This window comes from Eleutherodactylus coqui, chromosome 3 (genome assembly GCF_035609145.1).
Source record: "Eleutherodactylus coqui strain aEleCoq1 chromosome 3, aEleCoq1.hap1, whole genome shotgun sequence".
NCBI classification, from domain to species: Eukaryota; Metazoa; Chordata; class Amphibia; order Anura; family Eleutherodactylidae; genus Eleutherodactylus; species Eleutherodactylus coqui.
Window position 1 is genome coordinate 198,613,473 of NC_089839.1, and position 27,394 is coordinate 198,640,866.

Here is a 27,394-nt window from a genome sequence, read left to right on the forward strand (position 1 = left end):
CATGGTGGACGTCTCATGGCTTCTGCACCAATACACTGGAACAGACTCCAGTATAATACATGTGAATGGGGTTTTAGAGCCGCACTTAGATATTGTACAAAAATAAAACAACACAAATTTCCGGGTATTGGGGGTTCTGTCAGCAGGTTTTAATATTTGCCTGCAATGAAGGCGCTGCACGCAGGTATATTATGTCACCAAACTATGGAAATATTGCAGAAACCTGAAGGGCCGCCATTATAAAACAATGGTGTCTTTGGGTGACTATAAATGAATGCCATGATGGTAAAGGCAGCCTAAGCAGTACATGTATCAGTGCTGTATACGCAGTATGCCCCGATCTGCATGACATCCCTACCATGATGATGTCACAATCCAGACAGCGGTTAACATTCTAGCAGCTGCTTGGCTGGCCACACAGTGTTGTTGGTGGGACGCAGTCGCATCCTGGTGACACTGTGCTCGTACTTTTCAGAGTTTCTCTATAGGATTGAAAACTTTTATTGTGATAAAAGCTCATCTGTTGAAAACTTTCTGAAAGCTCATCAGGTAAGAAGTTTTATTTTTAAGGACCTCAAGCAAAAGGTGGTGTAATTGCTGATACCAAGCTATCAGGTCATTTGTATCATAGTCCAAATATGGGGCGCAAAGTTCAACTTGACGCTTAGGCCGGGTTTACACGGTCATATTTGCATTATGTATAATGTGTGAAAACCAGCACACATGACAAGCAGTGAACAGAATGCGTTGATTTCAATGGGTTTGTTCACATGTGTGTATTTTGCACACACATGTTGGTCGCACAAACAAATATGTGACATGTCCTATTTTCTGCGCAGTGCAAGAGCGCACTGAAATCAATGGGCTTGCATAAATGCGCCAAACACACTCAGGTAACCTGCAAGTTTGAGGCACATATCCGCACATCAATGTTATGGAGCCTCGCCTTCCGATCATGCGTCATATTGACCCAACACACACGTAGGACATAAATGTACCTCCTGGGGCGCGAAGGGGATAAGGAGCACTGGGGCTACTGGGGCTGATACTGGGGGCTACTGGATGTGTCCGGGGGTCTGTGTTCAGTAAGTGATCCACTTTCTCTCTTCTCTTTCCAGAGCTTTCTTTACCTCCGCTCCCCCTTAGGGGGCGAGGGGACGGATTGTCCTCCTCCTGCTTGGAAGAGACCTAACTGTTCTGCATACTGAGGTAAGACCACCATCATCTTCTATACAATCTGCACTGCTTGCTTGGAAAATTCCCATTTTTTCTATCTTGTAATTAATACCAGTTCCTGAGTGGGCTAGTAATATTTTCATTTGCTGCCACATCAACATTAGCCGGGGACCAGATTTCAGCTCTCTTTTTGTCCATAAGAGACTTATAAGGCCATGCATGCTCCTCTGGGAAATATGCAAATATGCAAGATGGAACAATACCTCTGCATCGCCCCCTATTGAAAGGCAGCATTCCTGCAAGTCAATGTAGACTTTTTAGACAAGCCTTATAATAATGACTGGGAATTGTAAACTAAGCCAGAATACCATACACAGACAGCTGCTTCTGGGTTTTTGACCTACTGCACACTAATTAGGGGCAAAAACTATGAAACAGCTGTCTGGGTGATGGTGAAATCACTGAAGAGTACAAGAGGGTCCGGGGGCCTTTTTTAAAGCAATACAATATTAGATGTTATAGCCACTAATTACTCCAGAAGAGTCAGTGATCCAGGGATTATTCCGATTGCCAGACTAGAGTCAGCAAGAAATTTTTCCACTTAAATGGGGAAAATTGTTTTTTATCTCATTTTTTTACCTTTCTTTGGACAAACCTTAGTGATGTAATGTAATAAGTGGTCAACGTATAGCTGTTATTTGTGCACCAGCCCGTATGCTATAGTTAATTAGGCACTGAATGATATGGTTATATGGACATATTTATATGCCCTATAAGCCAGGACGGGGATTATTGCCTCATTAAAACCCTATGTTTTTTGGGACTAACATGGAAAGAAATCTTTTCTTCTTTAGCAGAAACATGCCTGCCAAGGACGGCAGAAGAAGTGAGCAGCCCGGTCTGCCATACTACCCCCATAAACTGCGTGTGGGCGAGTACTATATTGGCAGAACCATAAACCAAGGTTCTTTTGGAAAGGTTGCTGAAGGCCTGCATTTTCCAACCGGCCACAAGGTAGAGTTTTCATTTATTATAAGGAGAATATTGTAGCATCATTCATCACCTACATTACATTACAACCAACGACACAGACCAATACCCACACCGGTATAGCAGAGCTGAATTGTTTTAATGTAGAAGAGCTGTTAATCATGCGCCAGTGTGCCAGCATGTGCCATCATATTGCTAGATGGTATCTCTGAGGTTCATAGGACGGCATGTAAACCCTCTCAGTTACCTGAGGGATCAAGGTGAAGAACAGAATTGCTATAATGATGAATTCACCTCTGCTATATCTTAGTATAGTGAATATTCAAGGTTTGGGGTCATTTCCGTTTGCTAACTGCACATCATGTATCCTGTCTGTAATATAGGTCGCCGTAAAAATCATAAACAAGGCCAAATCCCTAAAGACTCCCACCTCAATAAAGAACCTGCAGAGGGAAATAAGACTCCAAAAGATGATCAAGCACCAAAACATTGTGCCCTTGTATGAAGCGTATGAGACCGGAAGTTCATACTATCTAGTGATGGAGCTCTGCGAGGGCGGTGACCTATTTGACCAACTTATTGCAAAAAAGAAGATCGAAGAACATCAAGCCAAACCGTACATCAGGCAAATTATAACAGCAGTAGAACATCTACATAAAAAGGGGATTGTACACAGGTAAACAATCTTCATGCACTGTATATTCCATATATTCACATTCTATATACATTGCATTACTTATTGTGCTCTGATCCTGAATTCTACGATTCTAGCATTACATTTCTGGAGGCTTCAGAGCTGAAACCTCCTGTCATTTTTCACTAAGTCAATGTTCTTACAAAGCTTCCTCCAGTGATTGACATTTTGGAAAGTGGCGTTACTGCAATAATCTGGTGTGTGAGGCATAACCGCCTCACTGCATTATACAGGGGCTCAGCTAAGCTGTTATGGAGGAGTCCGCCACCAAGCTTCTTGGCGGTTTCCAACAAAAACCAGAAGAACTGTGACTGCAGCTCTGGGTTGTAACATTCAGGACCGGGGCCGGATACATAATGCAATGCAGTTACTTCATGGCGGCTCAGAAATGCCATACATATAATAAAGTAATGGTTTCTCCACACGACCATATTTGCGCACGCAAAAACAGAGAATAGAAACCAATGATTTTATTAGGTATGTTCTCAGGAGTGCGTTTTTCACACTTGTTAAAAAGTAGGACCTGCTACTATTTCTATTTTCCTGCGTTTTGCACAACAAAGGTCCTATAGAGGTCTACATGAGGTGCGCAAATACACAAAGGGAAGGGCGAAACACTGCATAAAAGGAAAAGAACACATCTGGAGCTCATTAGGCTAATTAGCCATTTAATCCACAGATAGGGTGTGTCGTGGGTGAAATGGCTCTGCATGCCCAAAAAGTTCAGCACTTGCCTCGTTCATGTGCTGCAGTGAGCGGTTTTGCATACACTCATGTGAAGCCGCCCTAAACATGATTTCCATTACCTTCTACTTAGCTTGTAATTTATTATTACTGAACTGATTGATCATTTCCTTTGTTATTTATAGAGATATCAAATTAGAAAACATCCTACTGGATGAAGATAACAACATAAAACTCGTGGGTAAGTAACTTTCCTGCTGATGCCCCGCACAGCGCCTTCCATGAATGCTTCAGTGATGACTCCTCAGCATAGAAAGAGCAGAAGTGTAAATAAATGAGATACAATTCCTACTAGACTTGTGTAGGATATGAATCCATATAGAAATATGAGTCACTTCTTAGGACTATTTTTTATGATTTTACAGATTTTGGCCTTAGCAACACCATCGGCTATTATGGATCATGCCCCCAGCCATTGAGAACGCAGTGTGGCACAAGAGCCTATGCGGCACCTGAGTTACTTGCGGGCAAGCCGTATGATTCAAAAGTTGACGTCTGGTCAATGTAAGTAGACTTAGCTGGTTTTATAAGGAGTCCTCAGGCCCCGCTGGCTTCTCCCCGCCCAGATCACCCAGACGGACATGTCTCTTTCTATATACAAACAAGGAGAGACCTGTCAGAGTAGACAATCTGGGCAAGAAGAAGCCAGTGCCGTTCGCCGGCAGGAGAAACCAGATGATGGATTCTAGTAAAAGCTTCCATTTAGCACAATTGTACAAATACAACAATATGGATAATTTCTAACTCACCTCTTTGATTTGTATTCTCTATTTCAGTGGAGTCACCATTTATGCTATGCTGACCGGCAACTTCCCTTATACATCAGAGCTGGACAATGGAAGCAACATACTGAACCAACTGAAAGAAAAACCAATAGCATTTCCATCAGACCTTTCTAAAGGTAACACTCAGTGTATGACGGGGGGCTGTTACCATCACACATGGGACATAAAGCATTGCCTCCAGAACTTGTCTCTGTAGTGTCTAGAACAAGAATATATACACGGATTTATTTTGTAAATGTCATTTTAAATTAGGAGCCGTAAACTTCATGAAAAAACTCCTGCAGCCGGACCCCAGAAAAAGACCATCTCTGAAGACGCTCCTCAAAAACAAGTGGTTAAATGATAAGAGCTCCATCTAGCTAAAGGTAATCATTTGTTTCTGTTGTTTTTATATCTTTACCATATTTTGCAGCTATGCAGATATTGTCATCGCTCCCATCTCTCCCTTTCTCTTTTCTCCATCTCAGCGCTTACTCACGCAAACGTATATCGGACGCTTTCCTTGACTGGCCAATACATGCGACCATCTGATGCATTGAATTCCAAGGAATCAGTTCAGATGGACGATTTTCCAGTGCATAAAACGGCCGTCCCGAAAAGATAGCGCAAATGGTGCGCATTCCGGCCGGCCATTTTTATGCCAGGCAAAAAAGATGGTTCTGGAACTATCTTCCAGCCGGAATAAAGCAGCTAGTCCCATAGACTTCTATGGGAGCCTAGGGGAGCTGTCGAAAAAAGGGAGGTGAGAGGGATTTTATCAGAGGCTCTGCTGAATTCCCTCCCCCTTCCCTCCCCCTCTCCGTCCCATGGCGGCATCCAGCAAGGGGAGGGGAAAGGAGATTAGCACACTAGCGCCCGCCCCATCACACCCCCTCCCTTTGCAACAGCCGGCGAGGGGCGGAGAGGGGGCAGGAGTTTAACATACTTGTACAAACTTGAACTTGTGGTTTTCTGTTTTCATTTGGATAACGACTGATAAAATTTTTAAAGTCTTTTAGCAAAAGCAAATCTACTCATGTGCCACATGATTAATTGTGAAGAGCTCTGAATTCACATGGGCGAGAGCGTGTTCCACCCTACATTCTCGGACACGAGTCGCATCGCACAACACCCGGACACCCGCGTTGTCTGTGTGCCGAGCAGGAGACGCACATCTGCATGAGAGTAGAACATGCTGTGATTTTTCCGTCTTACACCATCGCTGCGAGAGAAAAGTCGCCCATCTAAATTCACCGCTCACGAATTGCGGGTTGTATTTTCAAGGAAGTTTTGTGCATATCACAATGCACAAAACTCGCACGATTTTCTCACTCTGGGAGTACTTTCACGCGGGTATGTCGTTTATAAGGGTGGCTCATTATAATGTTATTGTGATGATATAACAGATCGCTTTGTTACTCGCATCCACTCAGGTATTCTCATGTTTCATTATTCTTCTAGGGCCCAGTCTACACCTGAAACCAGCCTGATGCCCCTGAGAGAAAAACCGAGTCTTCATGAAAAAGAAAACACCTTAAAATTTCATTCTAATTCCTACCTTCCCCTTACCCTTCTTCCTTTTCTTACCCTTTCCCCCTTTTACCATTGATATCAGAGGCATAATTTGAAGCTTCTGGGCCCCAATACAAAATCTGTACCAGGGCCCCCAAATATAATGCTTAATTTATAGTATGGGGCTCCCTATATGGAAAAGAGTGGCCTTATGGGACCCCTAAGGCTCCTGGGCCCAGGAGCAAGCACATCCCCTGCATCCTCTATGGTTACGCCACTGATTGATATCCCTCCATCTCTTTGCTTTTTTACCCCAGCCTTCTTTGTCCTATTGTACTCCTCCTTCCCTATATTTAATTTAAAAAATTGAAAAAGTTATAAAAGAATTTCTCTACTTAAAACAAATCCTTAGTTTGTGTTTCTTCCAATCTTTCTGTTCTCCGTCTGATGAGTTTAGGGTGTCTTTACACAGGACAACTTTCTTTCAAAAAATTTCTCGAAAGAGCGAATGTAAGCGATGATTGCTCCGTGTAAACATGGCCACCAGCAGGATGATGAGAATTGGTTCACTAGTCACTTGGTTTAAGCTCACCTAAAAGTAGTCCCCGATTGGTTAATTATCATCTGGTATAAACAGGTAATCATTTGTCTTCGAACAACGAGCCAATAATTTTGCAGAGACGCGCTTCAGCGCCCGCAAAAATGAACAAATCAAGAACATTGGTTCTGTGTAAAACGCTAAAACAATATTTATTCATATGCTAACAACTCACTCAAGCGACTATTCCAAGTGACTATTAGAATGGCAGTTGACCCATTTAAAGGCATCCTTGGAGTATGATCATTAGCAGGTTGCAGAGCAGGCTAGGGTGGTAGATATGGAGAAGATATAGGGAAGTGCAGCACTGTGGAGAGCATTATGGTTGAGAATGAGGAGTGTATATTGTAATCTACAGTGGACAGCAACCAGTACAATGACTGGCACAGGGTGGAGGAGTCCATACAGTGATTGGCACAGAGTGGAGACATCAGTACAGTGCGTGGCACAGGGTGGAAGCGTCATTACAGTGACTGGCACAGGATGGAGGCATCAGTACATTGACTGGCACAGGTTGAAGCACATTAAATGGGTTTTGGTATTTAAGAAAAAAAAAAATCAATACTTACCTATTCCTCCCCAGACCATCTTCTTACAGCATCTTCTACAGTCCCCGGGTCACCCCACCGCAAACCATCCAGATTTTCTTCTTCTTGTTATGATGTGTCCATTGCCAGCATTCTTCTTCCTGCCGGCTAATGTTCGCTACATGAGTAGTGACGTAACGTTAACTACCTAGCAGGGAATGCTGAGCTATTGCAGAGACTGTGCATGTGCTCTGTCTCTCTGCAATAGTATATAAACTCTCGCGGCGAGACAGCGAAGAATCGGTTAGACAAGTAGAGAGCAAGCAACACTTAAGCTTGATAAAGACCACGCAAGTTGGTTGAAACGTTGTTTTAGTGGACCGAATAAAGATACATCTACAGATGTGATTTTTTACCAAGAAGTGTCCTGAGTAGTGCTTGCTCTCTACTTGTCTTGACGATTACTGGTGAATTCCTTGGAGTCAGAGCCCGGATGACAAGCATACATCTATCCAGCTTCCTCTCTGACTGTGGATGGATGGTCATGCTGTCGATAATTACATTCATTTAAAAAGAATCGGCTGGCTGGAGGTGAGGTGACCTGGAGGACTGCAAGAGCCAGGAAAAGATCAACAAGGAGAATATGCAGTAAGTAGGCTGCCTGGGGAGGAATGGGTAAGGATTGATTTTTTTCTAGTGACAGATCCTCTTTAACTAAATATTCACAGTGCAGGCAGAAAAAGCAAAGGCCCGTTTACACGCAATACTATCGCTCAAAATTCGTTCAAACAAGTGATAATCGTTACATGTAAGTGCTGCCATCATGCACTTTTTGTCTGAACAATGATTTTAAGTTGAGAGAGATATTGAATCTCTCAACAGACTGCATGCTGTGTTGTCCACAGGAGCCAGGGATTACATTGTATTCTGCTGGCAGCCCTGGAGAGAGCGGTACAGCTCTGTCTACAGCTGGGAGTGTGAGTAATCACATGCTGGGCTTTGCAAACAGCTCCTGGAGGCCCCTTTACATGCAAATGAATATGATAAAGTGTTAATGGACATAAATATCCATTAACACTTTGTGCAAAAAGATCACCAAAACTTCCAATCGTTTGAAAAACTATCTTGCCCTGTAAATGGGCCGTAAGTGAGCCTCTGTGACTTTTTCAAGACCTAATTGGCAAAAAGAGTTTTAATAAAAAGGTTTTCTGTCATTAAAAAGAAAAAATATTTATACTTACCTATTTCTTCTCTGTCAGTCTACTTATAAGATCTTCATCTCCTTGATCTCCTGTCTCCTGCAGTCCAGGGGGGTCATCTCACCTTCAGCTGCCTGATTCCTCTGCTTCCTGTGATGATGCGTACATTCACAGGCAGTCTGGTTCCTGCCAGCCAATGTACGCTACATCACAGGTGGAGTGCCAAGCTTCTGCATAGACTGTTCATGCATGTAATCTCGGCAATAGATCAGGAATCCTTCCTAGCCAGTGAAGCCTATGTCACAGTCACGTGACCTTCACTGAAGAATGTGAGGAATACCGGCTTTATAACAAACCGGTCTGGCTGGAGGAGACATGAGCCTGGTGACTGCAGAAGGTAAGCAAGGAGAAGATGCTGTAAAAAGACTGCCTGTGGAGGAATAGGTGAGTATAGATTTTTTAAAATGAGAAAACCCCTTTAAGGAAAGGAGATGGAAGTGTGAGTTAAACAGGTGCCTTGCCCATTAATTAAAAGTGCACAAAGCCTTTTCAAGAAAGACTGGTTAATGCAAACAACTTTCAGAAGATCTCACAATACATAACATAGAGACACAAAAGGTTGGAAAAAGCTGCAAAAATTGTTAAGTAACTTGTTGTACAGCAATCCATGGTTAGAGAAATTATGTACAAAAGAAGAAAATTCATTTCAGTGGGTACAAAAAATGAGACTTCAATGACAGCAATGGAGCATTTTGGATTTGACACAGATTTGATGCAATTTCAATGCCAAATCCACTGCAAATATCTGCAGTGTGAACAGGTTAGAGGTGGGTGTCCTGCTAAGATCTCTCCAAGAGCATAATGGGTAATCCTAAAAGTGGTGACAAAGAAGCCACGGGTAACAGCAAAAGGCGTACAGAAGATTCTAGAAAATGCTAAATAAACTCTGTCCATGTGTCCACTAATAGAAAACCAAGTGAACAAAATTAATATTAATGGAGGGACACCACGAGGGAAGGCGCTGTTATCCAAATAAACACTGTGACCTATCTAGTTTTCCTGAGACACCTGGATGCTCCACAATGGTTCTGGGGAAATGTTCTATGGAAAGAGAAGACAAAACTGGAACTTTGTAATATACACTGTGCATTGTAAATTAGGCAAACAGAAGTTATTCACTTACCTTTAGGGATGCCCCCCCTGTGTTGCTTCTCCTGTTGTCCATGGATACGACAAGTCTTCTCCTCTTCTTGTCGAGCTGGCTCCAGGTCTTGACTGGACTGGGACGCGCTTCTTCTGCTCCACGCATGCTCAGTAGAAGTTCTTCTGCCGGGATCGCGCGCTGCTTCAAAAAGCTCTGGTCTGCCTGTAAGGGATGCACAGCCGCTGGATTATCAGCTGAGGTAAGAATCTGAGGGGAGGAGGGGGAGTGGTCGCAGGGGGTGCGAGCTATCAGTAGTCGTGGGTGCATGGGTGCGAGCTGTTAGTAGTCGCTGGGAGTGTGTGTGTGGGTGCAAGCTGTCAGTAGTCGCTTGGGGGGTGTGCGGGTGCGAGCTGTCAGTAGTCGCTGCGCGGAGAGGGGGTGCGGGTGCAAGCTGTGAGCAGTCGCGCGCGGGGGTGGTGCAGGTGCGAGCAGTCAGTAGTCGCAACGGGGCGGGAGTGCGAGCTGCAGTAGCCGTGGGGGAAGGGGGGGGGGGTGAGTTGCCAGTAGTTGCAGGTGTGACCTGTAAGTAGCTGCCGTGGGGGGGGGGGGTTCGAGCAGTCGGGGGGCGGGTGCGAGTGCTGAGCTGTCAGTCGGAGGGTGTGGGCGCCGAGCTGTCACTAGTCGGGGCTTGCGGGCGCCAAGCTATCACTAGCCAGGTGGTGCGGGCGCCAAGCTGTCACTAGTTGGGGGGGGGGGGGGGGGGAGTGTCCTGTCGCATAGACTTGTCGTGATGGGGTGTGCTGTCACATAGACTTGTCGCGGTGGAATGTGCTGTCACTTAGACTTGTTGCGGTGGGGTGTGCTGTGACATAGACTTGTCGCTGTGGAGTGTGCTCTCACATAGACTTGTCGCGGTGGGGTGTGCTGTCAGATAGACTTGTCACCAGGGGTCGGGGTGCTGTCACATAGGCTTGTCATGGTGGAGTGTGCTTTTTTTACATAGACTTGTCGCTGTGGAGTGTCCTGTCACATAGACTTGTCGTGGTGGGGTATGCTGTCACATAGACTTGTCGCATTGGGGTGTGCGGTAACATGGACTTCTTGGCGGGGTCGGGGTGCTGTTACATAGACTTGTGATGGTGGGGTGTGCTGTTACATAGACTAGTCAGTGTGGAGTGTCCTGTCACAGAGACTTGTCGCGGTGGGGTGTGTTGTCACATAGACTTGTCGCCCTGGAGTGTGCTTTCACCTAGACTTGGCACGTGGGGTGTGCTGTTACATTGACTTGTCATGGTGGGGTGTGCCGTTACATAGACTTGTCGCTGTGGGGTGTGCTGTCACATAGACTTGTCGCGGTGGGGTGTGCTGTCACATAGACTTGTCGCGGTGGAGTGTGCTGTCACATAGACTTTTTGCGGTGGGGTGTACTCTCACATAGATTTTTCATGGTGGGTTGTGCTGTTACATAGACTTGTCGCTGTGGAGTGTGCTGTCACATAGACTTGTCGCGATGTAGTGTGCTGTGACATAGACTTGTCGCGATGGGGTGTGCTGTCACATAGACTTGTCTTGGTGGGGTGCGCTGTCACATTGACTTGTCGCGGTGGAGTGTGCTGTCACATAGACTTATCGCGGTGAAGTGTGCTGTCCCATAGAGTAGTCGCGATGTAGTGTGTTGTCACATAGATTTGTCGCTGTGGGATGTGCTGTCACATAGACTTGTCGCTGTGGGATGTGCTGTCACATAGACTTGTCGCTGTGGGATGTGCTGTCACATAGACTTGTCATTGTGGGGTGTGATGTTACATAGACTTGTCGCTGTGGAATGTTCTGTCACAGAGAATTATCGCAGTGGGGTGTTCTTTCACATAGACTTGTCGCGTTGGAGTGTGCTTTGACATAGACTTGTCGCGGTGGGGTGTGCTGTCAGATAGATTTGTCACTGGGGGTCGGGGTGCTGTCACATAGGCTTGTCATAGTGGGGTGTGCTGTTCCATAGACTAGTCGCTGTGGAGTGTCCTGTTGCATAGACTTGTCGCGGGGGTGTATGCTGCACATAGAATTTTTGCCGGGGGTTGGGGTGCTGTCACATAGACTTTTTATGGTGCGGTGTGCTGTTACATAGACTTGTCGCCGTGGGGGTGTTATGTTACGTAGACTTGTCGCGGTGGGGTGCGCTGTCACATAGACTTGTGGCGGTAAAGTGTGCTGTCACATAGAGTTGTTGCGGTGGGGTGTGCTGTCAGATAAACTGGTCGCTATGGGGTGTGCTGTCAGATAGACTTGTCACCGGGATTCGGGGTGCTGTCACATAGGCTCGTCATAGTGGGGTGTGCTGTTACATAGACTAGTCGCTGGGGAGTGTCCTGTCGCATAGACTTGTCGCGGTGGAGTGTGCTGTCACTTAGACTTGTTGCGGTGGGGTGTGCTGTGACATAGACTTGTCGCTGTGGAGTGTGCTCTCACATAGACTTGTCGCGGCGGGGTGTGCTGTCAGATAGACTTGTCACGAGGGGTCGGGGTGCTGTCACATAGGCTTGTCATGGTGGGGTGTGCTTTTTTTACATAGACTTGTCTCTGTGGAGTGTCCTGTCACATAGACTTGTCGTGGTTGGGTATGCTGTCACATAGACTTGTCGCATTGGGGTGTGCGGTAACATGGACTTCTTGGCGGGGTCGGGGTGCTGTTACATAGACTTGTGATGGTGGGGTGTGCTGTTACATAGACTAGTCACTGTGGAGTGTCCTATCACAGAGACTTGTCGCGGTGGGGTGTGTTGTCACATAGACTTGTCGCCCTGGAGTGTGCTTTCAACTAGACTTGGCACGTGGGGTGTGCTGTTACATTGACTTGTCATGGTGGGGTGTGCCGTTACATAGACTTGTCGCTGTGGGGTGTGCTGTCACATAGACTTGTCGCGGTGGGGTGTGCTGTCACATAGACTTGTCGCGGTGGGGTGTGCTGTCACATAGACTTGTCGTGGTGGAGTGTGCTGTCACATAGACTTTTCGGGGTGGGGTGTACTCTCACATAGACTTTTCAAGGTGGGTTGTGCTGTTACATAGACTTGTCGCTTTGGAGTGTGCTGCCACATAGACTTGTCGCGGTGGGGTGTGCTGTCAGATAGACTTGTCACCAGGGGTCGGGGTGCTGTCACATAGGCTTGTCATGGTGGAGTGTGCTTTTTTTACATAGACTTGTCGCTGTGGAGTGTCCTGTCACATAGACTTGTCGTGGTGGGGTATGCTGTCAGATAAACTTGTCATGGTGGGGTGTGCTGTCAAATAGACTTGTCGTGGTGGGAGTGTGCTGTCACATAGACTTTTCGCAGTGGGGATTGCTGTCACATAGACTTGTCATGGTGGGGTGTGCTGTCAAATAGACTTGTCATGGTGGGGTGTGCTGTCACATAGACTTGTCGTGGTGGAGTGTGCTGTCACATAGACTTTTCGCGGTGGGGTGTACTCTCACATAGACTTTTCATGGTGGGTTGTGCTGTAACATAGACTTGTCGCTGTGGAGTGTGCTGTCACATAGAGTTGTCGCGATGTAGTGTGCTGTGACATAGACTTGTCGCGATGGGGTGTGCTGTCACATAGACTTGTCATGGTGGAGTGTGCTTTTTTTACATAGACTTGTCGCTGTGGAGTGTCCTGTCACATAGACTTGTCGTGGTGGGGTATGCTGTCACATAAACTTGTCATGGTGGGGTGTGCTGTCAAATAGACTTGTCGTGGTGGGAGTGTGCTGTCACATAGACTTTTCGCAGTGGGGATTGCTGTCACATAGACTTGTCATGGTGGGGTGTGCTGTCAAATAGACTTGTCATGGTGGGGTGTGCTGTCACATAGACTTGTCGTGGTGGAGTGTGCTGTCATATAGACTTTTCGCGGTGGGGTGTACTCTCACATAGACTTTTCATGGTGGGTTGTGCTGTTACATAGACTTGTCGCTGTGGAGTGTGCTGTCACATAGAGTTGTCGCAATGTAGTGTGCTGTGACATAGACTTGTCGCGATGGGGTGTGCTGTCACATAGACTTGTCTTGGTGGGGTGCGCTGTCACATTGACTTGTCGCGGTGGAGTGTGCTGTCACATAGACTTATCGCAGTGAAGTGTGCTGTCCCATAGAGTAGTCGCAATATAGTGTGTTGTCACACAGATTTGTCGCTGTGGGATGTGCTGTCACATAGACTTGTCGCTGTGGGATGTGCTGTCACATAGACTTGTCGCTATGGGATGTGCTGTCACATAGACTTGTCATTGTGGGGTGTGATGTTACATAGACTTGTCGCTGTGGGATGTGCTGTCACATGGACTTGTCATTGTGGGATGTGCTGTCACATAGACTTGTCGCTTTGGAGTGTGCTGCCACATAGACTTGTCGCGGTGGGGTGTGCTGTCAGATAGACTTGTCACCAGGGGTCGGGGTGCTGTCACATAGGCTTGTCATGGTGGAGTGTGCTTTTTTTACATAGACTTGTCGCTGTGGAGTGTCCTGTCACATAGACTTGTCGTGGTGGGGTATGCTGTCACATAAACTTGTCATGGTGGGGTGTGCTGTCAAATAGACTTGTCGTGGTGGGAGTGTGCTGTCACATAGACTTTTCGCAGTGGGGATTGCTGTCACATAGACTTGTCATGGTGGGGTGTGCTGTCAAATAGACTTGTCATGGTGGGGTGTGCTGTCACATAGACTTGTCGTGGTGGAGTGTGCTGTCACATAGACTTTTCGCGGTGGGGTGTACTCTCACATAGACTTTTCATGGTGGGTTGTGCTGTTACATAGACTTGTCGCTGTGGAGTGTGCTGTCACATAGAGTTGTCGCGATGTAGTGTGCTGTGACATAGACTTGTCGCGATGGGGTGTGCTGTCACATAGACTTGTCTTGGTGGGGTGCGCTGTCACATTGACTTGTCGCGGTGGAGTGTGCTGTCACATAGACTTATCGCAGTGAAGTGTGCTGTCCCATAGAGTAGTCGCAATGTAGTGTGTTGTCACATAGATTTGTCGCTGTGGGATGTGCTGTCACATAGACTTGTCGCTGTGGGATGTGCTGTCACATAGACTTGTCATTGTGGGGTGTGATGTTACATAGACTTGTCGCTGTGGGATGTCCTGTCACATAGACTTGTCGCTGTGGGATGTGCTGTAACATAGACTTGTCATTGTGGGGTGTGATGTTACATAGACTTGTCGCTGTGGAATGATCTGTCATAGAGAATTATCGCAGTGGGGTGTTCTTTCACATAGACTTGTCGCGTTGGAGTGTGCTGTCACATAGACTTGTCGCGGTGGGGTGTGCTGTCAGATAGATTTGTCACCGGGGGTCGGGGTGCTGTCACATAGGCTTGTCATAGTGGGGTGTGCTGTTCCATAGACTAGTCGCTGTGGAGTGTCCTGTTGCATAGACTTGTCACGGGGGTGTCTACTGCACATAGAATTTTTGCCGGGGATTTGGGTGCTGTCACATAGACTTTTTATGGTGCGGTGTGCTGTTACATAGACTTGTCGCCGTGGGGGTGTTATGTTACGTAGACTTGTCGCGGTGGGGTGCGCTGTCACATAGACTTGTGGCGGTAAAGTGTGCTGTCACATAGAGTTGTTGCGGTGGGGTGCGCTGTCAGATAAACTGGTCGCTGTGGGGTGTGCTGTCAGATAGACTTGTCACCGGGATTCGGGGTGCAGTCACATAGGATCGTCATAGTGGGGTGTGCTGTTACATAGACTAGTCGCTGGGGAGTGTCCTGTCGCATAGACTTGTCGTGATGGGGTGTGCTGTCACATAGACTTGTCGCGGTGGAGTGTGCTGTCACTTAGACTTGTTGCGGTGGGGTGTGCTGTGACATAGACTTGTCGCTGTGGAGTGTGCTCTCACATAGACTTGTCGCGGCGGGGTGTGCTGTCAGATAGACTTGTCACCAGGGGTCGGGGTGCTGTCACATAGGCTTGTCATGGTGGAGTGTGCTTTTTTTACATAGACTTGTCGCTGTGGAGTGTCCTGTCACATAGACTTGTCGTGGTGGGGTATGCTGTCACATAGACTTGTCGCATTGGGGTGTGCGGTAACATGGACTTCTTGGCGGGGTCGGGGTGCTGTTACATAGACTTGTGATGGTGGGGTGTGCTGTTACATAGACTAGTCAGTGTGGAGTGTCCTGTCACAGAGACTTGTCGCGGTGGGGTGTGTTGTCACATAGACTTGTCGCCCTGGAGTGTGCTTTCACCTAGACTTGGCACGTGGGGTGTGCTGTTACATTGACTTGTCATGGTGGGGTGTGCCGTTACATAGACTTGTCGCTGTGGGGTGTGCTGTCACATAGACTTGTCGCGGTGGGGTGTGCTGTCACATAGACTTGTCGCGGTGGGGTGTGCTGTCACATAGACTTGTCGTGGTGGAGTGTGCTGTCACATAGACTTTTCGCGGTGGGGTGTACTCTCACATAGATTTTTCATGGTGGGTTGTGCTGTTACATAGACTTGTCGCTGTGGAGTGTGCTGTCACATAGACTTGTCGCGATGTAGTGTGCTGTGACATAGACTTGTCGCGATGGGGTGTGCTGTCACATAGACTTGTCTTGGTGGGGTGCGCTGTCACATTGACTTGTCGCGGTGGAGTGTGCTGTCACATAGACTTATCGCGGTGAAGTGTGCTGTCCCATAGAGTAGTCGCGATGTAGTGTGTTGTCACATAGATTTGTCGCTGTGGGATGTGCTGTCACATAGACTTGTCGCTGTGGGATGTGCTGTCACATAGACTTGTCGCTGTGGGATGTGCTGTCACATAGACTTGTCGCTGTGGGATGTGCTGTCACATAGACTTGTCACTGTGGGATGTGCTGTCACATAGACTTGTCATTGTGGGGTGTGATGTTACATAGACTTGTCGCTGTGGAATGTTCTGTCACAGAGAATTATCGCAGTGGGGTGTTCTTTCACACAGACTTGTCGCGTTGGAGTGTGCTTTCACATAGACTTGTCACGGTGGGGTGTGCTGTCAGATAGACTTTTCGCGGTGGGGTGTACTATCACATAGACTTTTCATGGTGGGTTGTGCTGTTACATAGACTTGTCGCTGTGGAGTGTGCTGTCACATAGAGTTGTCGCGATGTAGTGTGCTGTGACATAGACTTGTCACGATGGGGTGTGCTGTCACATAGACTTGTCTTGGTGGGGTGCGCTGTCACATTGACTTGTCGCGGTGGAGTGTGCTGTCACATAGACTTATCGCAGTGAAGTGTGCTGTCCCATAGAGTAGTCGCAATGTAATGTGTTGTCACATAGATTTGTCGCTGTGGGATGTGCTGTCACATAGACTTGTCGCTGTGGGATGTGCTGTCACATAGACTTGTCGCTGTGGGATGTGCTGTCACATAGACTTGTCATTGTGGGGTGTGATGTTACACAGACTTGTCGCTGTGGGATGTGCTGTCACATAGACTTGTCATTGTGGGATGTGCTGTCACATAGACTTGTCGCTGTGGGATGTGCTGTCACATAGACTTGTCATTGTGGGGTGTGATGTTACATAGACTTGTCGCTGTGGAATGATCTGTCATAGAGAATTATCGCAGTGGGGTGTTCTTTCACATAGACTTGTCGCGTTGGAGTGTGCTGTCACATAGACTTGTCGCGGTGGGGTGTGCTGTCAGATAGATTTGTCACCGGGGTCGGGGTGCTGTCACATAGGCTTGTCATAGTGGGGTGTGCTGTTCCATAGACTAGTCGCTGTGGAGTGTCCTGTTGCATAGACTTGTCGCGGGGGTGTCTACTGCACATAGAATTTTTGCCGGGGGTTGGGGTGCTGTCACATAGACTTTTTATGGTGCGGTGTGCTGTTTCATAGACTTGTCGCCGTGGGGGTGTTATGTTACGTAGACTTGTCGCGGTGGGGTGCGCTGTCACATAGACTTGTGGCGGTAAAGTGTGCTGTCACATAGAGTTGTTGCGGTGGGGTGTGCTGTCAGATAAACTGGTCGCTGTGGGTTGTGCTGTCAGATAGACTTGTCACCGGGATTCGGGGTGCAGTCACATAGGATCGTCATAGTGGGGTGTGCTGTTACATAGACTAGTCGCTGGGGAGTGTCCTGTCGCATAGACTTGTCGTGATGGGGTGTGCTGTCACATAGACTTGTCGCGGTGGAGTGTGCTGTCACTTAGACTTGTTGCGGTGGGGTGTGCTGTGACATAGACTTGTCGCTGTGGAGTGTGCTCTCACATAGACTTGTCGCGGCGGGGTGTGCTGTCAGATAGACTTGTCACCAGGGGTCGGGGTGCTGTCACATAGGCTTGTCATGGTGGAGTGTGCTTTTTTTACATAGACTTGTCGCTGTGGAGTGTCCTGTCACATAGACTTGTCGTGGTGGGGTATGCTGTCACATAGACTTGTCGCATTGGGGTGTGCGGTAACATGGACTTCTTGGCGGGGTCGGGGTGCTGTTACATAGACTTGTGATGGTGGGGTGTGCTGTTACATAGACTAGTCAGTGTGGAGTGTCCTGTCACAGAGACTTGTCGCGGTGGGGTGTGTTGTCACATAGACTTGTCGCCCTGGAGTGTGCTTTCACCTAGACTTGGCACGTGGGGTGTGCTGTTACATTGACTTGTCATGGTGGGGTGTGCCGTTACATAGACTTGTCGCTGTGGGGTGTGCTGTCACATAGACTTGTCGCGGTGGGGTGTGCTGTCACATAGACTTGTCGCGGTGGGGTGTGCTGTCACATAGACTTGTCGTGGTGGAGTGTGCTGTCACATAGACTTTTCGCGGTGGGGTGTACTCTCACATAGATTTTTCATGGTGGGTTGTGCTGTTACATAGACTTGTCGCTGTGGAGTGTGCTGTCACATAGAGTTGTCGCGATGTAGTGTGCTGTGACATAGACTTGTCACGATGGGGTGTGCTGTCACATAGACTTGTCTTGGTGGGGTGCGCTGTCACATTGACTTGTCGCGGTGGAGTGTGCTGTCACATAGACTTATCGCAGTGAAGTGTGCTGTCCCATAGAGTAGTCGCAATATAGTGTGTTGTCACACAGATTTGTCGCTGTGGGATGTGCTGTCACATAGACTTGTCGCTGTGGGATGTGCTGTCACATAGACTTGTCGCTATGGGATGTGCTGTCACATAGACTTGTCATTGTGGGGTGTGATGTTACATAGACTTGTCGCTGTGGGATGTGCTGTCACATGGACTTGTCATTGTGGGATGTGCTGTCACATAGACTTGTCGCTTTGGAGTGTGCTGCCACATAGACTTGTCGCGGTGGGGTGTGCTGTCAGATAGACTTGTCACCAGGGGTCGGGGTGCTGTCACATAGGCTTGTCATGGTGGAGTGTGCTTTTTTTACATAGACTTGTCGCTGTGGAGTGTCCTGTCACATAGACTTGTCGTGGTGGGGTATGCTGTCACATAAACTTGTCATGGTGGGGTGTGCTGTCAAATAGACTTGTCGTGGTGGGAGTGTGCTGTCACATAGACTTTTCGCAGTGGGGATTGCTGTCACATAGACTTGTCATGGTGGGGTGTGCTGTCAAATAGACTTGTCATGGTGGGGTGTGCTGTCACATAGACTTGTCGTGGTGGAGTGTGCTGTCACATAGACTTTTCGCGGTGGGGTGTACTCTCACATAGACTTTTCATGGTGGGTTGTGCTGTTACATAGACTTGTCGCTGTGGAGTGTGCTGTCACATAGAGTTGTCGCGATGTAGTGTGCTGTGACATAGACTTGTCGCGATGGGGTGTGCTGTCACATAGACTTGTCTTGGTGGGGTGCGCTGTCACATTGACTTGTCGCGGTGGAGTGTGCTGTCACATAGACTTATCGCAGTGAAGTGTGCTGTCCCATAGAGTAGTCGCAATGTAGTGTGTTGTCACATAGATTTGTCGCTGTGGGATGTGCTGTCACATAGACTTGTCGCTGTGGGATGTGCTGTCACATAGACTTGTCATTGTGGGGTGTGATGTTACATAGACTTGTCGCTGTGGGATGTGCTGTCACATAGACTTGTCGCTGTGGGATGTGCTGTAACATAGACTTGTCATTGTGGGGTGTGATGTTACATAGACTTGTCGCTGTGGAATGATCTGTCATAGAGAATTATCGCAGTGGGGTGTTCTTTCACATAGACTTGTCGCGTTGGAGTGTGCTGTCACATAGACTTGTCGCGGTGGGGTGTGCTGTCAGATAGATTTGTCACCGGGGGTCGGGGTGCTGTCACATAGGCTTGTCATAGTGGGGTGTGCTGTTCCATAGACTAGTCGCTGTGGAGTGTCCTGTTGCATAGACTTGTCACGGGGGTGTCTACTGCACATAGAATTTTTGCCGGGGATTTGGGTGCTGTCACATAGACTTTTTATGGTGCGGTGTGCTGTTACATAGACTTGTCGCCGTGGGGGTGTTATGTTACGTAGACTTGTCGCGGTGGGGTGCGCTGTCACATAGACTTGTGGCGGTAAAGTGTGCTGTCACATAGAGTTGTTGCGGTGGGGTGCGCTGTCAGATAAACTGGTCGCTGTGGGGTGTGCTGTCAGATAGACTTGTCACCGGGATTCGGGGTGCAGTCACATAGGATCGTCATAGTGGGGTGTGCTGTTACATAGACTAGTCGCTGGGGAGTGTCCTGTCGCATAGACTTGTCGTGATGGGGTGTGCTGTCACATAGACTTGTCGCGGTGGAGTGTGCTGTCACTTAGACTTGTTGCGGTGGGGTGTGCTGTGACATAGACTTGTCGCTGTGGAGTGTGCTCTCACATAGACTTGTCGCGGCGGGGTGTGCTGTCAGATAGACTTGTCACCAGGGGTCGGGGTGCTGTCACATAGGCTTGTCATGGTGGAGTGTGCTTTTTTTACATAGACTTGTCGCTGTGGAGTGTCCTGTCACATAGACTTGTCGTGGTGGGGTATGCTGTCACATAGACTTGTCGCATTGGGGTGTGCGGTAACATGGACTTCTTGGCGGGGTCGGGGTGCTGTTACATAGACTTGTGATGGTGGGGTGTGCTGTTACATAGACTAGTCAGTGTGGAGTGTCCTGTCACAGAGACTTGTCGCGGTGGGGTGTGTTGTCACATAGACTTGTCGCCCTGGAGTGTGCTTTCACCTAGACTTGGCACGTGGGGTGTGCTGTTACATTGACTTGTCATGGTGGGGTGTGCCGTTACATAGACTTGTCGCTGTGGGGTGTGCTGTCACATAGACTTGTCGCGGTGGGGTGTGCTGTCACATAGACTTGTCGCGGTGGGGTGTGCTGTCACATAGACTTGTCGTGGTGGAGTGTGCTGTCACATAGACTTTTCGCGGTGGGGTGTACTCTCACATAGATTTTTCATGGTGGGTTGTGCTGTTACATAGACTTGTCGCTGTGGAGTGTGCTGTCACATAGACTTGTCGCGATGTAGTGTGCTGTGACATAGACTTGTCGCGATGGGGTGTGCTGTCACATAGACTTGTCTTGGTGGGGTGCGCTGTCACATTGACTTGTCGCGGTGGAGTGTGCTGTCACATAGACTTATCGCGGTGAAGTGTGCTGTCCCATAGAGTAGTCGCGATGTAGTGTGTTGTCACATAGATTTGTCGCTGTGGGATGTGCTGTCACATAGACTTGTCGCTGTGGGATGTGCTGTCACATAGACTTGTCGCTGTGGGATGTGCTGTCACATAGACTTGTCGCTGTGGGATGTGCTGTCACATAGACTTGTCACTGTGGGATGTGCTGTCACATAGACTTGTCATTGTGGGGTGTGATGTTACATAGACTTGTCGCTGTGGAATGTTCTGTCACAGAGAATTATCGCAGTGGGGTGTTCTTTCACACAGACTTGTCGCGTTGGAGTGTGCTTTCACATAGACTTGTCACGGTGGGGTGTGCTGTCAGATAGACTTTTCGCGGTGGGGTGTACTATCACATAGACTTTTCATGGTGGGTTGTGCTGTTACATAGACTTGTCGCTGTGGAGTGTGCTGTCACATAGAGTTGTCGCGATGTAGTGTGCTGTGACATAGACTTGTCACGATGGGGTGTGCTGTCACATAGACTTGTCTTGGTGGGGTGCGCTGTCACATTGACTTGTCGCGGTGGAGTGTGCTGTCACATAGACTTATCGCAGTGAAGTGTGCTGTCCCATAGAGTAGTCGCAATGTAATGTGTTGTCACATAGATTTGTCGCTGTGGGATGTGCTGTCACATAGACTTGTCGCTGTGGGATGTGCTGTCACATAGACTTGTCGCTGTGGGATGTGCTGTCACATAGACTTGTCATTGTGGGGTGTGATGTTACACAGACTTGTCGCTGTGGGATGTGCTGTCACATAGACTTGTCATTGTGGGATGTGCTGTCACATAGACTTGTCGCTGTGGGATGTGCTGTCACATAGACTTGTCATTGTGGGGTGTGATGTTACATAGACTTGTCGCTGTGGAATGATCTGTCATAGAGAATTATCGCAGTGGGGTGTTCTTTCACATAGACTTGTCGCGTTGGAGTGTGCTGTCACATAGACTTGTCGCGGTGGGGTGTGCTGTCAGATAGATTTGTCACCGGGGTCGGGGTGCTGTCACATAGGCTTGTCATAGTGGGGTGTGCTGTTCCATAGACTAGTCGCTGTGGAGTGTCCTGTTGCATAGACTTGTCGCGGGGGTGTCTACTGCACATAGAATTTTTGCCGGGGGTTGGGGTGCTGTCACATAGACTTTTTATGGTGCGGTGTGCTGTTTCATAGACTTGTCGCCGTGGGGGTGTTATGTTACGTAGACTTGTCGCGGTGGGGTGCGCTGTCACATAGACTTGTGGCGGTAAAGTGTGCTGTCACATAGAGTTGTTGCGGTGGGGTGTGCTGTCAGATAAACTGGTCGCTGTGGGTTGTGCTGTCAGATAGACTTGTCACCGGGATTCGGGGTGCAGTCACATAGGATCGTCATAGTGGGGTGTGCTGTTACATAGACTAGTCGCTGGGGAGTGTCCTGTCGCATAGACTTGTCGTGATGGGGTGTGCTGTCACATAGACTTGTCGCGGTGGAGTGTGCTGTCACTTAGACTTGTTGCGGTGGGGTGTGCTGTGACATAGACTTGTCGCTGTGGAGTGTGCTCTCACATAGACTTGTCGCGGCGGGGTGTGCTGTCAGATAGACTTGTCACCAGGGGTCGGGGTGCTGTCACATAGGCTTGTCATGGTGGAGTGTGCTTTTTTTACATAGACTTGTCGCTGTGGAGTGTCCTGTCACATAGACTTGTCGTGGTGGGGTATGCTGTCACATAGACTTGTCGCATTGGGGTGTGCGGTAACATGGACTTCTTGGCGGGGTCGGGGTGCTGTTACATAGACTTGTGATGGTGGGGTGTGCTGTTACATAGACTAGTCAGTGTGGAGTGTCCTGTCACAGAGACTTGTCGCGGTGGGGTGTGTTGTCACATAGACTTGTCGCCCTGGAGTGTGCTTTCACCTAGACTTGGCACGTGGGGTGTGCTGTTACATTGACTTGTCATGGTGGGGTGTGCCGTTACATAGACTTGTCGCTGTGGGGTGTGCTGTCACATAGACTTGTCGCGGTGGGGTGTGCTGTCACATAGACTTGTCGCGGTGGGGTGTGCTGTCACATAGACTTGTCGTGGTGGAGTGTGCTGTCACATAGACTTTTCGCGGTGGGGTGTACTCTCACATAGATTTTTCATGGTGGGTTGTGCTGTTACATAGACTTGTCGCTGTGGAGTGTGCTGTCACATAGAGTTGTCGCGATGTAGTGTGCTGTGACATAGACTTGTCACGATGGGGTGTGCTGTCACATAGACTTGTCTTGGTGGGGTGCGCTGTCACATTGACTTGTCGCGGTGGAGTGTGCTGTCACATAGACTTATCGCAGTGAAGTGTGCTGTCCCATAGAGTAGTCGCAATGTAATGTGTTGTCACATAGATTTGTCGCTGTGGGATGTGCTGTCACATAGACTTGTCGCTGTGGGATGTGCTGTCACATAGACTTGTCGCTGTGGGATGTGCTGTCACATAGACTTGTCATTGCGGGGTGTGATGTTACATAGACTTGTCGCTGTGGGATGTGCTGTCACATAGACTTGTCATTGTGGGATGTGCTGTCACATAGACTTGTCGCTGTGGGATGTGCTGTCACATAGACTTGTCATTGTGGGGTGTGATGTTACATAGACTTGTCGCTGTGGAATGATCTGTCATAGAGAATTATCGCAGTGGGGTGTTCTTTCACATAGACTTGTCGCGTTGGAGTGTGCTGTCACATAGACTTGTCGCGGTGGGGTGTGCTGTCAGATAGATTTGTCACCGGGGGTCGGGGTGCTGTCACATAGGCTTGTCATAGTGGGGTGTGCTGTTCCATAGACTAGTCGCTGTGGAGTGTCCTGTTGCATAGACTTGTCGCGGGGGTGTCTACTGCACATAGAATTTTTGCCGGGGGTTGGGGTGCTGTCACATAGACTTTTTATGGTGCGGTGTGCTGTTTCATAGACTTGTCGCCGTGGGGGTGTTATGTTACGTAGACTTGTCGCGGTGGGGTGCGCTGTCACATAGACTTGTGGCGGTAAAGTGTGCTGTCACATAGAGTTGTTGCGGTGGGGTGTGCTGTCAGATAAACTGGTCGCTGTGGGTTGTGCTGTCAGATAGACTTGTCACCGGGATTCGGGGTGCAGTCACATAGGATCGTCATAGTGGGGTGTGCTGTTACATAGACTAGTCGCTGGGGAGTGTCCTGTCGCATAGACTTGTCGTGATGGGGTGTGCTGTCACATAGACTTGTCGCGGTGGAGTGTGCTGTCACTTAGACTTGTTGCGGTGGGGTGTGCTGTGACATAGACTTGTCGCTGTGGAGTGTGCTCTCACATAGACTTGTCGCGGCGGGGTGTGCTGTCAGATAGACTTGTCACCAGGGGTCGGGGTGCTGTCACATAGGCTTGTCATGGTGGAGTGTGCTTTTTTTACATAGACTTGTCGCTGTGGAGTGTCCTGTCACATAGACTTGTCGTGGTGGGGTATGCTGTCACATAGACTTGTCGCATTGGGGTGTGCGGTAACATGGACTTCTTGGCGGGGTCGGGGTGCTGTTACATAGACTTGTGATGGTGGGGTGTGCTGTTACATAGACTAGTCAGTGTGGAGTGTCCTGTCACAGAGACTTGTCGCGGTGGGGTGTGTTGTCACATAGACTTGTCGCCCTGGAGTGTGCTTTCACCTAGACTTGGCACGTGGGGTGTGCTGTTACATTGACTTGTCATGGTGGGGTGTGCCGTTACATAGACTTGTCGCTGTGGGGTGTGCTGTCACATAGACTTGTCGCGGTGGGGTGTGCTGTCACATAGACTTGTCGCGGTGGGGTGTACTCTCACATAGATTTTTCATGGTGGGTTGTGCTGTTACATAGACTTGTCGCTGTGGAGTGTGCTGTCACATAGACTTGTCGCGATGTAGTGTGCTGTGACATAGACTTGTCGCGATGGGGTGTGCTGTCACATAGACTTGTCTTGGTGGGGTGCGCTGTCACATTGACTTGTCGCGGTGGAGTGTGCTGTCACATAGACTTATCGCGGTGAAGTGTGCTGTCCCATAGAGTAGTCGCGATGTAGTGTGTTGTCACATAGATTTGTCGCTGTGGGATGTGCTGTCACATAGACTTGTCGCTGTGGGATGTGCTGTCACATAGACTTGTCGCTGTGGGATGTGCTGTCACATAGACTTGTCGCTGTGGGATGTGCTGTCACATAGACTTGTCATTGTGGGGTGTGATGTTACATAGACTTGTCGCTGTGGAATGTTCTGTCACAGAGAATTATCGCAGTGGGGTGTTCTTTCACACAGACTTGTCGCGTTGGAGTGTGCTTTCACATAGACTTGTCGCGGTGGGGTGTGCTGTCAGATAGACTTTTCGCGGTGGGGTGTACTATCACATAGACTTTTCATGGTGGGTTGTGCTGTTACATAGACTTGTCGCTGTGGAGTGTGCTGTCACATAGAGTTGTCGCGATGTAGTGTGCTGTGACATAGACTTGTCGCGATGGGGTGTGCTGTCACATAGACTTGTCTTGGTGGGGTGCGCTGTCACATTGACTTGTCGCGGTGGAGTGTGCTGTCACATAGACTTATCGCAGTGAAGTGTGCTGTCCCATAGAGTAGTCGCAATGTAATGTGTTGTCACATAGATTTGTCGCTGTGGGATGTGCTGTCACATAGACTTGTCGCTGTGGGATGTGCTGTCACATAGACTTGTCGCTGTGGGATGTGCTGTCACATAGACTTGTCATTGTGGGGTGTGATGTTACACAGACTTGTCGCTGTGGGATGTGCTGTCACATAGACTTGTCATTGTGGGATGTGCTGTCACATAGACTTGTCGCTGTGGGATGTGCTGTCACATAGACTTGTCATTGTGGGGTGTGATGTTACATAGACTTGTCGCTGTGGAATGATCTGTCATAGAGAATTATCGCAGTGGGGTGTTCTTTCACATAGACTTGTCGCGTTGGAGTGTGCTGTCACATAGACTTGTCGCGGTGGGGTGTGCTGTCAGATAGATTTGTCACCGGGGTCGGGGTGCTGTCACATAGGCTTGTCATAGTGGGGTGTGCTGTTCCATAGACTAGTCGCTGTGGAGTGTCCTGTTGCATAGACTTGTCGCGGGGGTGTCTACTGCACATAGAATTTTTGCCGGGGGTTGGGGTGCTGTCACATAGACTTTTTATGGTGCGGTGTGCTGTTTCATAGACTTGTCGCCGTGGGGGTGTTATGTTACGTAGACTTGTCGCGGTGGGGTGCGCTGTCACATAGACTTGTGGCGGTAAAGTGTGCTGTCACATAGAGTTGTTGCGGTGGGGTGTGCTGTCAGATAAACTGGTCGCTGTGGGTTGTGCTGTCAGATAGACTTGTCACCGGGATTCGGGGTGCAGTCACATAGGATCGTCATAGTGGGGTGTGCTGTTACATAGACTAGTCGCTGGGGAGTGTGCTGTCACTTAGACTTGTTGCGGTGGGGTGTGCTGTGACATAGACTTGTCGCTGTGGAGTGTGCTCTCACATAGACTTGTCGCGGCGGGGTGTGCTGTCAGATAGACTTGTCACCAGGGGTCGGGGTGCTGTCACATAGGCTTGTCATGGTGGAGTGTGCTTTTTTTACATAGACTTGTCGCTGTGGAGTGTCCTGTCACATAGACTTGTCGTGGTGGGGTATGCTGTCACATAGACTTGTCGCATTGGGGTGTGCGGTAACATGGACTTCTTGGCGGGGTCGGGGTGCTGTTACATAGACTTGTGATGGTGGGGTGTGCTGTTACATAGACTAGTCAGTGTGGAGTGTCCTGTCACAGAGACTTGTCGCGGTGGGCTGTGTTGTCACATAGACTTGTCGCCCTGGAGTGTGCTTTCACCTAGACTTGGCACGTGGGGTGTGCTGTTACATTGACTTGTCATGGTGGCATGTGCCGTTACATAGACTTGTCGCTGTGGGGTGTGCTGTCACATAGACTTGTCGCGGTGGGGTGTGCTGTCACATAGACTTGTCGCGGTGGGGTGTGCTGTCACATAGACTTTTCGCGGTGGGGTGTACTCTCACATAGATTTTTCATGGTGGGTTGTGCTGTTACATAGACTTGTCGCTGTGGAGTGTGCTGTCACATAGACTTGTTGCGATGTAGTGTGCTGTGACATAGACTTGTCGCGATGGGGTGTGCTGTCACATAGACTTGTCTTGGTGGGGTGCGCTGTCACATTGACTTGTCGCGGTGGAGTGTGCTGTCACATAGACTTATCGCGGTGAAGTGTGCTGTCCCATAGAGTAGTCGCGATGTAGTGTGTTGTCACATAGATTTGTCGCTGTGGGATGTGCTGTCACATAGACTTGTCGCTGTGGGATGTGCTGTCACATAGACTTGTCGCTGTGGGATGTGCTGTCACATAGACTTGTCGCTGTGGGATGTGCTGTCACATAGACTTGTCGCTGTGGGATGTGCTGTCACATAGACTTGTCGCTGTGGGATGTGCTGTCACATAGACTTGTCATTGTGGGGTGTGATGTTACATAGACTTGTCGCTGTG